The 13,165-nt window shown below is 36.3% G+C and overlaps 1 protein-coding gene across 1 annotated transcript in view; it reads right to left on the bottom strand.

Annotated features, from left to right (window-relative positions):
* Positions 1-13,165, bottom strand: part of Fchsd2 (FCH and double SH3 domains 2) — a 253,844-nt gene that overhangs the window by 129,569 nt on the left and 111,110 nt on the right. The gene's annotated exons all lie outside the window — the stretch shown is intronic.

Genomic DNA, 13,165 nt, shown 5'->3' with positions numbered 1-13,165 from the left:
CTGAGGAAGAAGGATCGCAGAGAGTGTAAGGCCAGTCTGGGCCTCATAGTGAGTTCAACATCAGTCTGAACTATATATAGTGATATTCTGTCTCATGGGCCAAGGATATAACTCAGTGGCACAGCGCCTGCCTGACAAGCGCAAGGTCCTGAGTTCAATTCCAGTGCCAAAAAAATTTTAAAAAAGGAGAACTTTACTTTCCTTAAAGAGAGTTCTTGAAATATTTGTCTGATATAAAATTGTATTTGGAAGAAATTAAAGTATATTATTTTAAATAACATAATAAATTGCCTTTACTTGCTGGTCTATTAATTCAAGATGAAATAAAAAATCAATCTAATGTTTTATATACATATTAAACAATAAAACTTTTTAACCTTCTTCTTTTATAAGAAACAAAAATGAGTCATTTAAATTAAAAAGCCACCAATCATTGTCTGATTCACTAGACATATGTGAAAAAACAAAATCTACTGACATTTAAAATGGCTTATTTTAGAGCCAGGCATGGTGCCACATGCCTGTAATCCCAGCACTTAGGAAGCTGAGGCAGGAAGATCACTGGGAATTCAAGGCAGCCTGGGCTACAAAGCGAGGTCAAGGCCAGCCTGATCTGCATAGTGAAACTCTGTCTCAAGAAAGATTAAATAAATAAATAAATAAATACACACATACATATATACATACATACATACATGGCCTATGTTATTTGATGTAAAAAGACAAATACGGATTTCCAGGAAGATAGCAGAAGGGTAAACAGCAATAAATCAATCTCTCCAAGATTTAGAATCCAGACACTGGAAAATCACAACTTGGGGAAGAAATGAAGGAGGGAGGTGGATCCCCTGGGGCCCAGGAAGGATATAAAGGGAAAACTGGAGCCCACAGAGAAAGTGAAGAGACAGACCTTAGTACAGAAAAAGGAAAGGGCAATCCGCATTTTTCACCCTGGCTCCTGGCTTGTGACATGGGAAAGGAAGATTGAATCTACAGAGACACAGTGAAAGTGGGTGATTCCAAAGGCCTCCAGGGAGAAACACACCAGTGGAGCAGAGCAGTGGATGCTATGTACTACAATAGCTAGTAAGAGAGTAGACTAAGCAACTGCAGTGTCCCCTGGACCATAGTGCTTGGTCTGGTACCATTTTAGGGAGGAGCCAACTGAACCCAGGACTCAGAGCAGCTATGCGCTGGCTTCATCTCAGGATTCCTGTGTTAAAAACCCAGTGGCTGGTTGAGGGACAACCATGGGACATAATCATGGTCAGGGAGCTGTAGTCAGGCCAACAAGAGATATAAGCTAAATTATTCAGGCTCCAACCCTACAACCAGAGGTCAAGATCAGTCTGTATTTCTGTGGATCTGAAAGTACCAGAACTAGTACTTCCCTGCTAATCCTACTGGAGGCTTACTGGGATTATCTAGCATGGATGTGGGCTCTGACTACCTCGTTAGTATGCCAGGAAGAGCAGAATCACACCCATAACTGGACAAAACTGTAGACCGTAGAAGATAACCACAGGCTTGAAATCACAGAGAACTAACTTCCTTTTTTCTTCATCACTTGTGGGCTTTTTTTTGTTTTTTTGTTTTTTTTCTTCCAAGAATGTGAACATTATTTTTAGTTTAGTTTTGTTCTTGTTTTTTGTTCTTTCTTTCCTGTCTTGAATACCAGTTTCCCCAGGAGTGGGTAATTTTCCTTTGTCCTTCAGCTGTGGTTCTAATCTCTTTCTCTTATTTCTCTGTTTTCTCCTCTTATCCCTACAAATTTTCTCCCCTTAGGGTAAAATCACTCTACTGAGTGGATATTTACTATATACAATTTCCTGATTTGTTTTAGATTTCGTTATATAACTATATGTCTTGTATATATGGTTAAAGGTGACAAATTAATAGTTGTCACAGTTTGTCATTTTCCAGTCTGTTTTTGATGCTGTCATTACTGATTGCATTACTTCGGCAAGGTAGCTTAGTTGTTATAATTAATTGACCTTCCTTGTATGCCTATAACCTAGATAGTCTGGGGGTCAGAAACAATACGAGAGTTCAGTACCAAAGAACAGAGTGCTAGGCCAAACAGGCAGCAACCTTTCATCCCTAACACATTAAAGAGGCAGGATCCTGGGACAGACTCAGAAGCCAGCAGCACTGAGAAGACATTTCTGAAAGCAGTCATTTCCTAAAAGAGCCTAGATACTAGTAACAAAGCCACCTACCATAAGCAATTTTATAAGCTTCAATGCAGAGAAGAAGAGGAAAAAAAGAAGAAGAGGACGAGGAGGTGGAGGGAGGAAGAGGAACAAGGAAGGGAAAGAGGGGAGGAGGAAAAAAAGAAAATGAGAAAACATGGAAGCAAGATGCAACCCATAACCCCCAACTCATCCAAGGCAAATCAAGGGAACATTGAGATGGAAGAAATCAAAAGCCATTCAGGTGAATTTAATGAAATGGTAGCAGTAGAAGTAACAAAACAGATCAGTAAGTCTCTTGACAAAAACAAAACAGATAATTCAGAGATGATGACATAATGAAGGAAATGATTAATACATCTAGAGTAGATACAGATTTTTTAAAAATAGAGGAGCTTAGGAAATACATGGAAACCATGAATGCCCAACATAGAAAAGAACTGGCTTCCATAAAACAGATTCAAACAGAAATCCAGGTGATTAAAGAGATGATAACCATCATATGAAGGAAATGATTAGTAAATCTAGAGCAGATACAGATTTTTTCAAAACAGAGGACTGAATGAGAATCCTGGTGATTCAACTGAAAGTATATGTAGCAGAGTCAACCAATGTGAAGACAGACTATCAGATCTAGAAGACAGTGCTGTGGTTGGAGATCATCAAATGAAAGTTCTCTTAAAAATAGCAAGGGGTCACACACAAAAAATCAATCCAACAGCTGCTGGATGCTGCAAAGAAGGCTAATATAAGATTAACTGGAATCAATAAAGAACCAGAGGATAGCATAAAGGGCATTAAAAAAACCTGGTTACAGAAGTAATAGCAGAAAACATCCCAAGCACAGAAAAAGAATTTGATACAGGTAAGTGAGGTGTATAGAACTCCAAATACCTCGGTTCACAAACAATTCTTTCTATGATGAGGTTATAAACTGAATTGAATGAGAACTAAATGAAATTCACTGGTTAGGTTCAATGTTGACTTTATGGAGAAATTTGATTCAGTTCTCATCCAATTTGGTTTGAGACTAGAATCATGGAAAGAATAAAGTTTATTAACTAAGCTACCACCGTAGTAATAAAAAAATTACACCACAGCATAATTTCAAGAGTCCAGAAATTCAACGCAAGAACAGAATACTAAAAGCTGTTAAAGAAAAGAAACAAATCATTTATAAAGAAAAATTAATTGGTATCACAGCAGACTTCTCAACTCAAACCCTTAACTCAAGGAACATTTAGAGTGAAGTACTTTAGGTCCTAAAAGAAACAACCTCCAACCCAGACTGATATACCCATAAAATTATATTTCAAAATTGATGGACAAATAAGATACTTCAAGAAATTCATGACCATCAAACTAGCACTCTAAAAAGTTCCAAAGGATAGTCTAGAAAAAAAGCAATGAAGACAATTCCAAGAATCCTGGCAGAATAAATCCTTCAGTTAATGCAGCAATTAAACAGAAGGGAAAGGGAACTAGCAGCAGGAAAATAATACGACAAGGATAAGTCAGTACATACCAGTTATAACCATCAATGTGAATGGTCTCACTTCACCAATCAAGAGAAACCGATTGGTAGAATGGATAAAGAAATAAGATCCAACAATATGCTGTGTACAAGAAGCACATTTAACTCAAAAAGAAAATGCACAGACTGAAAGTTAAAGGATGGAAAACAATACTTCATGCAACAGGAACATGGAAAAAAGCAGGAGAACCTCGTCTATTTGCACACAAAGCAGACTTCAAACCAAGACTCATCAGAACAAACAAGGTCACTACATATTTGTTAAGGGAACCATCCAAGACAATACAGTAATAAATATAAATGTACCAAATACTAGCATAACCAATTGTATCAAACACACACTAATGGATATGAAAAATCAGATATGCAGTAATATAGTTGTAACGAGGGAACCCCATACCCTACCCAAGTGTCTCAAATAGATCAATTAGACACATACACACACACACACACACACACCCCAACAAAAAAAATCAGGCCTAAACCAAACTTGAACAAATGGACTGAGTCACTTTGTGACATAAATGTCACAAAGTGTTACACCCCATAAGAGAATACACATTCTTCTCTGCAGCACAAGGGACTTTCTCCAAAATAAACCACACACTTAGCTCATAGAACATGCTTAAATAAATACAAAGGAACTGAAATTATCCCATGTATATTATCAGATCATAGAGCAATGACACAAAATCAACAGCAGAAGAAACAACAAAAACATGTGGAAATTAAATAACACTCTCCTGAACAACCAACGAGTCACAGATGAAATTAAATAAGAAATTAGACAGTTTCTGCAATTAAATGATAATACCAATATGACACACTGGGACTTATGGGGTGTGATAAAAGCAGTTCTATGAGGGAAATTTATAGAGGTGAATTCTCACATCAGAAAAACAGAGTGAACTCAAATAAATAACCTAATGTTGAATCTCAAACTTCTAGAAAACAGCAAAGCATGTAGGAGGGAGGAAATCAAAAGATTAGAACAGAAATTAATAAAATTGAGTCTAAAAAAATACAAAGAATAAATGAAGCACTGGTTCTTTGAAGGATTAAATAAAATAGACAAGCTCTTAGCCAATGTTATCAAAAAGAAAAAAAAAAGGAAAGTCTCAAATGCATGCAATTAGGAATAAAAAGGACAAAATCACTATGGACTCTGCAGAAATCCGCAAGATTTCAATACCAGGACTCTGTACTCTAATAAGATGGAAAACTCAGAAGAAATGGACAGAATTCTAGATACATATGAATTACCAAAGTTGAATCAAGATATAAAAATTCTGAATAGCACAGTATCAATGAAATTGAAGAATTTTTTAAAAATTACCAACAAAAAAGCCTACATCTTGGCAGATATACAGCTAAATTCTATAGAAGCTCTAATGCCACTACTACTCAAATTCTTCATCAAAATTGAAAAAGAAGCTCTAATCCCACTACTACTCAAATTCTTTAGAGAAGCTCTAATGCCACTACTACTCAAATTCTTTATCAAAATTGAAAAAGAAGCAATACTCCCGAAGTCATTCCAGGAAGCAAATATTACCCTGATGCGAAAATCAGAGAAGGACCCAAGCAAAAAAGAGAACTCCAGGCCAATCTGCTTAATGAACATAAATGCTCAATGGAAAAGAACAGAAGATGCAGGAGTAACTCCAAGGACACTCAGCCACCTTATCTTTGACAGAGGGGTCAAACAACTTCACTGGAAGAAAGATAGGCTCTTTAATAAATGGTACTATAACAACTGGCTTTCCAAATACTGAAAGTTGAACCTAGATCCATATCTCTCACCATGCACGAAACTAAAATTGAAATAGGTCAAAGATCTAAATATAAAGACAGAAACATTAAATCTGCTGTAAGACTGAATAAGTAAAACTCTGGAAGGCCTAGGTCTAGGTAAAGACTTTACAAACAAAACCCCAATTGCACAGGAAATAATATAAAGAAGCATGTCTTAGTTACTTTTCTCTTGTTGCTGAGACAATATACCCAACACTCCAAATTAAGGAAGGAAAGGTTTATTTAGCTCAGAGTCTGTGGAACTTTCAATCCATAATCAGCTGGCTCCAAGGCAGGGTGGCACGGCACAGAGCAACAGTTCAAGGCAGCAGGTGACAATGAAAGCAGCAAGGGCAAAAGGGCTCCAACAAGCCTCTTTTCCGCTCCTATACTGTACACAGCCTACCCACCCTGAGTGGGGAGGTTCCTTTACACCCACACCATCTCTCAGCCTTCCTCTTGCATAGGCTCAGGATGAATACAAAATAAGGACCCTGGCCCCCTGCTGAGTTATTCAGTTAAGGTTCTAGATTCTTCAAGTTGACACAGATACCAACCATAACAAATCAACAACTGGGATCACATCAAATTAAGAAGTATTTGCACAGCAAAAGAAACCACAGTGAGGAGTCAACCAAAAGAATGAAAAAAATATTTTTACCACCTACTCCACAGAAGAAAGACTAACATCTAGAATATATAAAGAACTCAAAAAACATCAGACTCCACCCCCAAATTTAAAGACCCAATCAAAAATGAGCATCTGAAATGAACAGATATTTTTCAGAAGAAGTACAAACATCAAATCAGTGTATGAAAAAAAGCTCAACATCACCGATCATTCAAGAAATTCAAATTAAAATAGCACTGAGATTCTATCTCACTCCAGAAAGAATGGCTGTCATCAAGAAATCAACCAATAACAAATGCCGGAGAGGCTGTGGGGAAAAAAGAATTCTTCTCCATTGCTCATGGGAGTGTAAACTGGTACAGCCACTACCGAAATCAGTAAAGAGATTCTTCAGAAACCTAAAACTAGAGGTTCCATTTTGCCCAGCTATTCTCCTAGGTATCTTCCCAAGAGTTAAAAGCATCTCACCACAGTGATGTATATATACCCATCTTTATAACAGCACAATTTATAACAGCTAAATCTTGGAAACAGCCCATGTACCCATTAACAGATGAAGGGATAAAGAAAATGTGATGTTTACATATAATGGAGCAGTATTCTGCAGTAAAAAGGGTGAGTCATTTGTAGGAGAATATACTTTGAAAACATAATATTAAGGGAAATAAATGAGACACAAGTTTACATATTGCAGTGTTTCTCATGTGAGAAACCCAAAGAGCAAACAAGGAGCATAATGGAGGACACATATTGGCAAATAGGAAGAACATGTTCAAATGGGAAGGAGAACAAGGGAACAGTGAGGGGGAATGGAAAAGGAAGAAAAGAAAATAGAAGGGAAAAATGGAAACAAAGCTTTTGTAAATGGGGAGGGGAACAAGCACTGAAGGGTGGGCAGGGAAATGGGAAAAAGAAGAATCAAGATATATTATGTACAGGGACATATTCCCTAAAATGAAAGTGATCAGTCTGTATGACAAATATGCACTAATAAAAATATAGTTAAAAGACAGGCGCCAAAGAGGCAGTTCAAAAAACCTGAAGAGAATAAAAACATATAAATTTAACATTCATTTATGATACAAACTCAAAAAGCTAGAAGTAAAAGGAAATTTCCTTAATGTAAATAAAAATACATACAAAAAATGTTCAGCTATTATCATACTTTTAACATGATCAGGAATAAGGCAATAATGTCTTCTCTCACCAAATCCTTTTCAACATTCTACTGAAATGCCTACCTAATAGGATAAGGGGAAGAACAGTAGAAGTGATAGACATTAGAACAGAAGTAATAAAGCTACCTTTTTCCTTGATGACATGGTTTTCTATGCTAAAAAAACTCTGAAAACTAATACTTGAGTTTAGTAAGGTTGTAAGATACAAAGTCACTCTACCAAAATTGACTGCTCTCCTACATATCTACAATGAGAAATTATAATTCAAATTTTAATAAAGTACAATTGCATGAGGAAAAATGTAGAACTTCCAGCATGGCAATGTAACAAAATATGTGCAGGAGTTGTTTGTGGAAAACTCTAAAATACTTTGAGAGAATTCAAAAGAGTAAAATGTGTAACAGAGACATTCCACGTTAATGGAGTGAAAGACTTCATTCCTAAAATACCAATTGTTCCCAATTTAATCCCAATTTGATTTACGCATTGGATGCAATCCTAATTAAATTCTATAAAGCTTTTGGTAGATATAAAAAACTGATTTTAAAATATATATGGAAAAGTAAATGTAATAGAATAGCCAAAACCATTCTGCAAAGTAAGAAGAAAGTCAGAGGGCTCTCATTATCTGATTTTAAGGCACACTTAAAAACCACAGTAATCAAGACTGTAGTACTGACAAAAGAAAGGACACACAGATCAATGGTGTACAAAATAGATCCTAGAAGCAGACCCACAAAAGGGATAGAAGTGATTTGATGCAGAAGTGATAGTCTTTACCACCAAATGGTGCTAGAATAATTGGATGAACATATGCCAAAATAAAACAAAACAATAACAAAAATCAACCTTAAGATACAACTCTAATTTCTATTAGTTCATTGAAAACCAAGGTTTGTGCTTATATCATTTTGATCAATTTTTCATGCCTGTATCTTGTAATGTGAGCAACTACTTTGAAGATAACAATAAGCAATATACTGACCATTGTTACTCTCCTATCTTTTGACATTTTGTATCAGTTTTTATTGTTTTTTTCTCTTTAAAATAAAAGACAACTCATAAAATTAACTTCAAATGGTTCATAGACTTAAATGTAAAGAACAAAACTGTAAGAACACAGAAGAAAATCTCTTTGTGGTTTGGTGAAGAATCTTAACATTTAATACCAAAACAGTAAGAAAAAAACCGACCCTTTTTTTTTGGTACCGGAAATCAAACTCAGAACCTTCCACTTGCCAGGCAGGGGCTTGTGCTGCTGAGCTATATCACCGGCCTCCCGACCCATTTTTAAAATGGCAAAATATCTAAACAGACACTTTATTGAAGAATATGTAAGAATGGCAAATAAGCATATAAAAAGATCATGTCCATAATGACATTATGTCATTTTGGAAACGCAGATTAAAACAATGACATACCCCTATATGTAGACCTATTAAAATCCAAAATACTGACACCACCAAATACTAAAGAGGACAGAAGAAACACTGTCACCTAATTAGTAGTTTCTCACTGGACATGAGTTAACAACTAAATGTAGTACATACATACTGGAATTAAATAAGTAAACGGACAATAGATGATTGATCCAGGTTGCTCAATGTTGGAGAGGGTGAGTTATAGATAAAGCAAAAGGGGAAAACATGAACAAGTCATTAGGAAATTTGAATTGAGTCAGAGACACCTAATTCAATATATACATAAAAATAATTATATATATATATATATATATATATATATATATACACACATAGAGAGAGAGAGAGAGAGAGAGAGAGAGAGAGAGAGAGGGAGAGAGTGAGTTTAGTATAAACATATATTTCCTAGCTTTGTCTACTGAAAATTCCTGGTAACAATGATATACCAATAGAAACTAACAAACAGTGCTCAGATCTTGGTTTCAAATACCATCCCCCAATAAATGGAATCAGGGTTCCTTAGAGAAAAGCCTGATTCAAGGGCTAGGGAGGAAAGGAGTAAAGGAAGATAAGGAGTGCACCCTCCCCCAAAAAAAGAAAGAAAGAAAGAAAAAGTATGGGGGCTGTATTTGCTTTTCGGTGCTGGGACACAATATCAGACATCTACAGCTTAAAGGTGGAAGGGTTAATTTGGGCCACAGTTTCAGGAGACTCAGCCTATGGTCAGTAGGTTCCAAGGCAGGAAAATTATGGTGAAGGGGCTTAGCAGAGTTGACAAGTTCGCCTCATGGTGGCAAGGAAGCAGAGCACAGAGACAGCGCCAGAGGGGAGGAAGCCAGAAACCATATATATTATATATATATATAGTAATAAAAATCAAGGTCAAGCTTCCTAAGCCACCCAGACACAGCCAGAAGTATGTTTTACTAATTCCCAGGGTGTCTCTCAAGCCAGACAGGTTGACACAATTAAGCTCAGCTACCATAAGGGCATACAGAAGGATCTGGAAATCAACTTGAAAGCCTCCCAATTGCCAAGAATGAGGCAATTTAGTACTGTTGGATTATAGCCAACCTAAAAAGTAAAATAAACAACCATGAGTCCATTCTGATATAAATGGGTAATAAAAGGGCAGAAAGAGACATCTCTGCCATATGGAAGAATTCTAAATAACTTGGAATGGCGATTCACTCCTCAAAGAGGTGGTGCTTAAATCTCCATGACTTGAAAGTGGGCTGTACAAAATGACTTGCTTCCAAAGAGTAGACTATAGCAACGGAGAAAGTACCTTAGTGAAGAAACTTGTAAAGTACTACTTTGGTCAAGTGATCCAGGTTAACATTATCACTAACAAATCATGTTTGACAGCATATACCCTTGAAATGATGTGATTAGAATGGTACTTTGGCTCCACAGTGTTGCACCCCAGGACCCAAAAGTCCCTACCCAATCGCAAGACAAATTCAAGTTGAGAAACAATGTATTAAAAAATTAATACTTGTCAAAACTATCAAGATCATCAAAAATGAAAAATATAGCACACCATCACAGAGCATAAAGGCTAAGGAGACCAAGAATTAAATGTAATGTAGTATACTGGATGGGAGAGAAAAAAAATAGGGAAAAGAATTAAATGTAATGTAGTATACTGGATGGGAGAGAAAAAAAAAATAGGAAAAAACTAGTGAAGAATGTTCATCAATAGTAATGTACCAATGTTGACTGCATAGTTGTGAGAAATGTACCATAATAAAAACTTAGTAATAAGGATAACTGGGTAGGGGCTGGAGATTTAGTTCAGTGGCACAGCGCCTGCCTGGCAATTGCAAGGTCGCGAGTTCAATTCCCAGTACCGGGAAAAAAAAAAAAAAAAAAGGATAACTGGGTGAGGGACATATGGCAACTCTATCCTATATTGTAATTTTTCTGTAAATTTCAAACGATCTTTTTTTTTTTTAAAAAAAAAGATAAAACAGCTAAGTAAACCATATTTTAGAATTCATGAACATTTGAAAGTTTCTTTTGCTTTTTTTTTCTTTGCTTATGGTACTAGAGATTGAACCCAGAGCCGCCCCACTGGACAAAATCTGCGGCCTTTTCTGTTTTTATTTTGAGACAAGATCTCTCACTAAGCCACTCAGACTGGGGTAGAACTTGAGATTCTCCTACCTCAAAGTCCCAGAGTATGGGTTTACAGGTATCCACCACACTTCATTTTAAAGTGTTTGTAAGTACTTTAGATACTCTAATAGGCTAAAAGGGATCTTTGCCTCACTCTTCTCTAATAAGAAAATTTAAATATTGATATAATTTAAAAGAAAAAAAACTACTTATATAGTTATTGCCCAGGAGCAACGGTTAATAAGGAGGCACATTTGTTTTTAGTTTAGGTAGGAATTTGAATAGATGAATGATACCTACGGATCAGATGCAGATCATCTTGAATTAATTTATAGCTACAATTTTAACTTGTGACTAACCACATCTCTATATCATTATATCCTTATGACCAAAGACTTTTTTTTTAAAGCTATAGAGTACAACAGCCTAAACACATCTAAATGTATGTTGCTAAATAACAAATCAGTTGAGAAACATTTTTTTTGCTTTCTTATAATCATTTCATATACAGAGTCTGCCAAAAATATATAAATTAGGAAGAGAAGAATCTGTATAAATATTTTAATACTAAATTTATTCAGATATCATGAGATTAATACAAGTTACCTGTGACCTCTACAATTACAAGAAGTGCTCAAAGCAGTGGCTGTTAGCTTCCAGACATTAGCATGGCAAACTGCCATACCATGTACACATTTTTTGGCAGACTCTGTATATCACTAAATACGTAGATGTGCCTGTGTTTTGGCCATTACACAGGTAAACATAGCATTCTATCATGGAAAGCAGATACACAGTGCTCTACAAATGAATAGACAAAGGACCTATGAATAAGAGGAATTGATTTACATATCCAGATTGAGGAATATATATGATAAAAGACCAGAAGGAAAAATGAGTTAAATGGCTAAGAGAGGCAGGCATTCAAAAGAAGATCAGGTAGGGTACCTTTTTTTTTTTTTTTTTTGGTTTTTCTCCGGTACCGGGAACCGAACTCACGACCTTGCGCTTGCCAGGCAGGCGCTTTTGCCGCTGAGCTAAATCCCCAGCCCCCAGGTAGGGTACCTTATGTACAATGGTGTACACTAAAAATAGAATGACACCAAAAGATTTTTACATAAGGACTTAAAGATCAATGGGGATGGGGGACCGGGAATTGCACTCAGGATCTTGTGCTTGCCAGGCAGGCACTGTGCTGCTGAGCTGTATCTCTGGCCCTCAATTTGTATTTTTACAGGACCATTTTCACAGTGATGTGGAAATCAACACTATGGGAAACAAAAAGGTACATAAACCACTTAGAAGGATATAGAAAGAGAAAATATATAGTAAGTAGTCCAAGTAGAAGGCATTAAGAATCTGTCTACCAACACACACAATAGCAGTACCAGCAGAAAATGTTTTATGCATTATTTTAGAACTGTGGAGTCTATTAAAGACTTACAACTTCCGAAGAAGACTTGAGCAGTAAATGATGGTCAATTTTGGTCAATTTCAGCTTTCAGCTCATCAGTGGCTATCCATTTCCTGGCCCCAGCCCGAGGATGGGCAGTGATGTATGTATTCCTGGAACAGCTCTCACACAACTTGTGAAAGCCAGGGTAGGCAAAAAGGACTTAAACTACAGTATGATCTGTGGTTGCTATTTATGATCATGGAGGTAAAGGCAGGCAAGAAAGCCACTAATGTCCCACTGACAGTCCCCATTGTTTGCAGGTCCTTCCTGCTCATGTTGAAGTCACTCTTAAGGTACTCAAAGAGCCAGTTCCCTTTTCTTCTTTATTTCTTTTCTTTGTCCCATTCTGGGAACTGAATTAAAGATTAGGATATTCAGAAGCAGTTACACATATGAAGAAAATCATTAAGTCACCATGATTCACAGAGAAAGGCCCAGGCTCAGAAAAGATTTAAGACCTTAAGTTTATAACTCAGCAGAGAAATAGCCTGCAATAATTTTTTAAAAGTAAATAAAACAAAAACATTCAAACCCAGTGAAGTACAAGAATCTGACTTCCAGCATCACTGTATCATTAGATTCAGATGTCGTTTTCAACAGCAACAAAAATCCACCAAACATACAAAAACATGGGGCAATATGACTTACTTAAAGGAAAAAAAAAACCAAGCTGACAGACAGTACCTCTGAAAAAGACCTGATAACCCATCTACTAGACAAAGACTTTAAAAGAGACATACCCAGTGCCAGCCCTGGACAGCTAGTACTACAATTCCATAAGACTATAAACTTTTAACATTTTTATGTGATTTTTTAGTGATTTTTTTTTTTTTTTTTT

Source organism: Chinchilla lanigera, unplaced genomic scaffold (genome assembly GCF_000276665.1).
Source record: "Chinchilla lanigera isolate Chin_1 unplaced genomic scaffold, ChiLan1.0 scaffold00013, whole genome shotgun sequence".
Classification (NCBI taxonomy): Eukaryota; Metazoa; Chordata; class Mammalia; order Rodentia; family Chinchillidae; genus Chinchilla; species Chinchilla lanigera.
The sequence above is the reverse complement of the archived record's forward strand: the minus strand, read 5'-3'. Positions and strand labels throughout refer to the sequence as shown.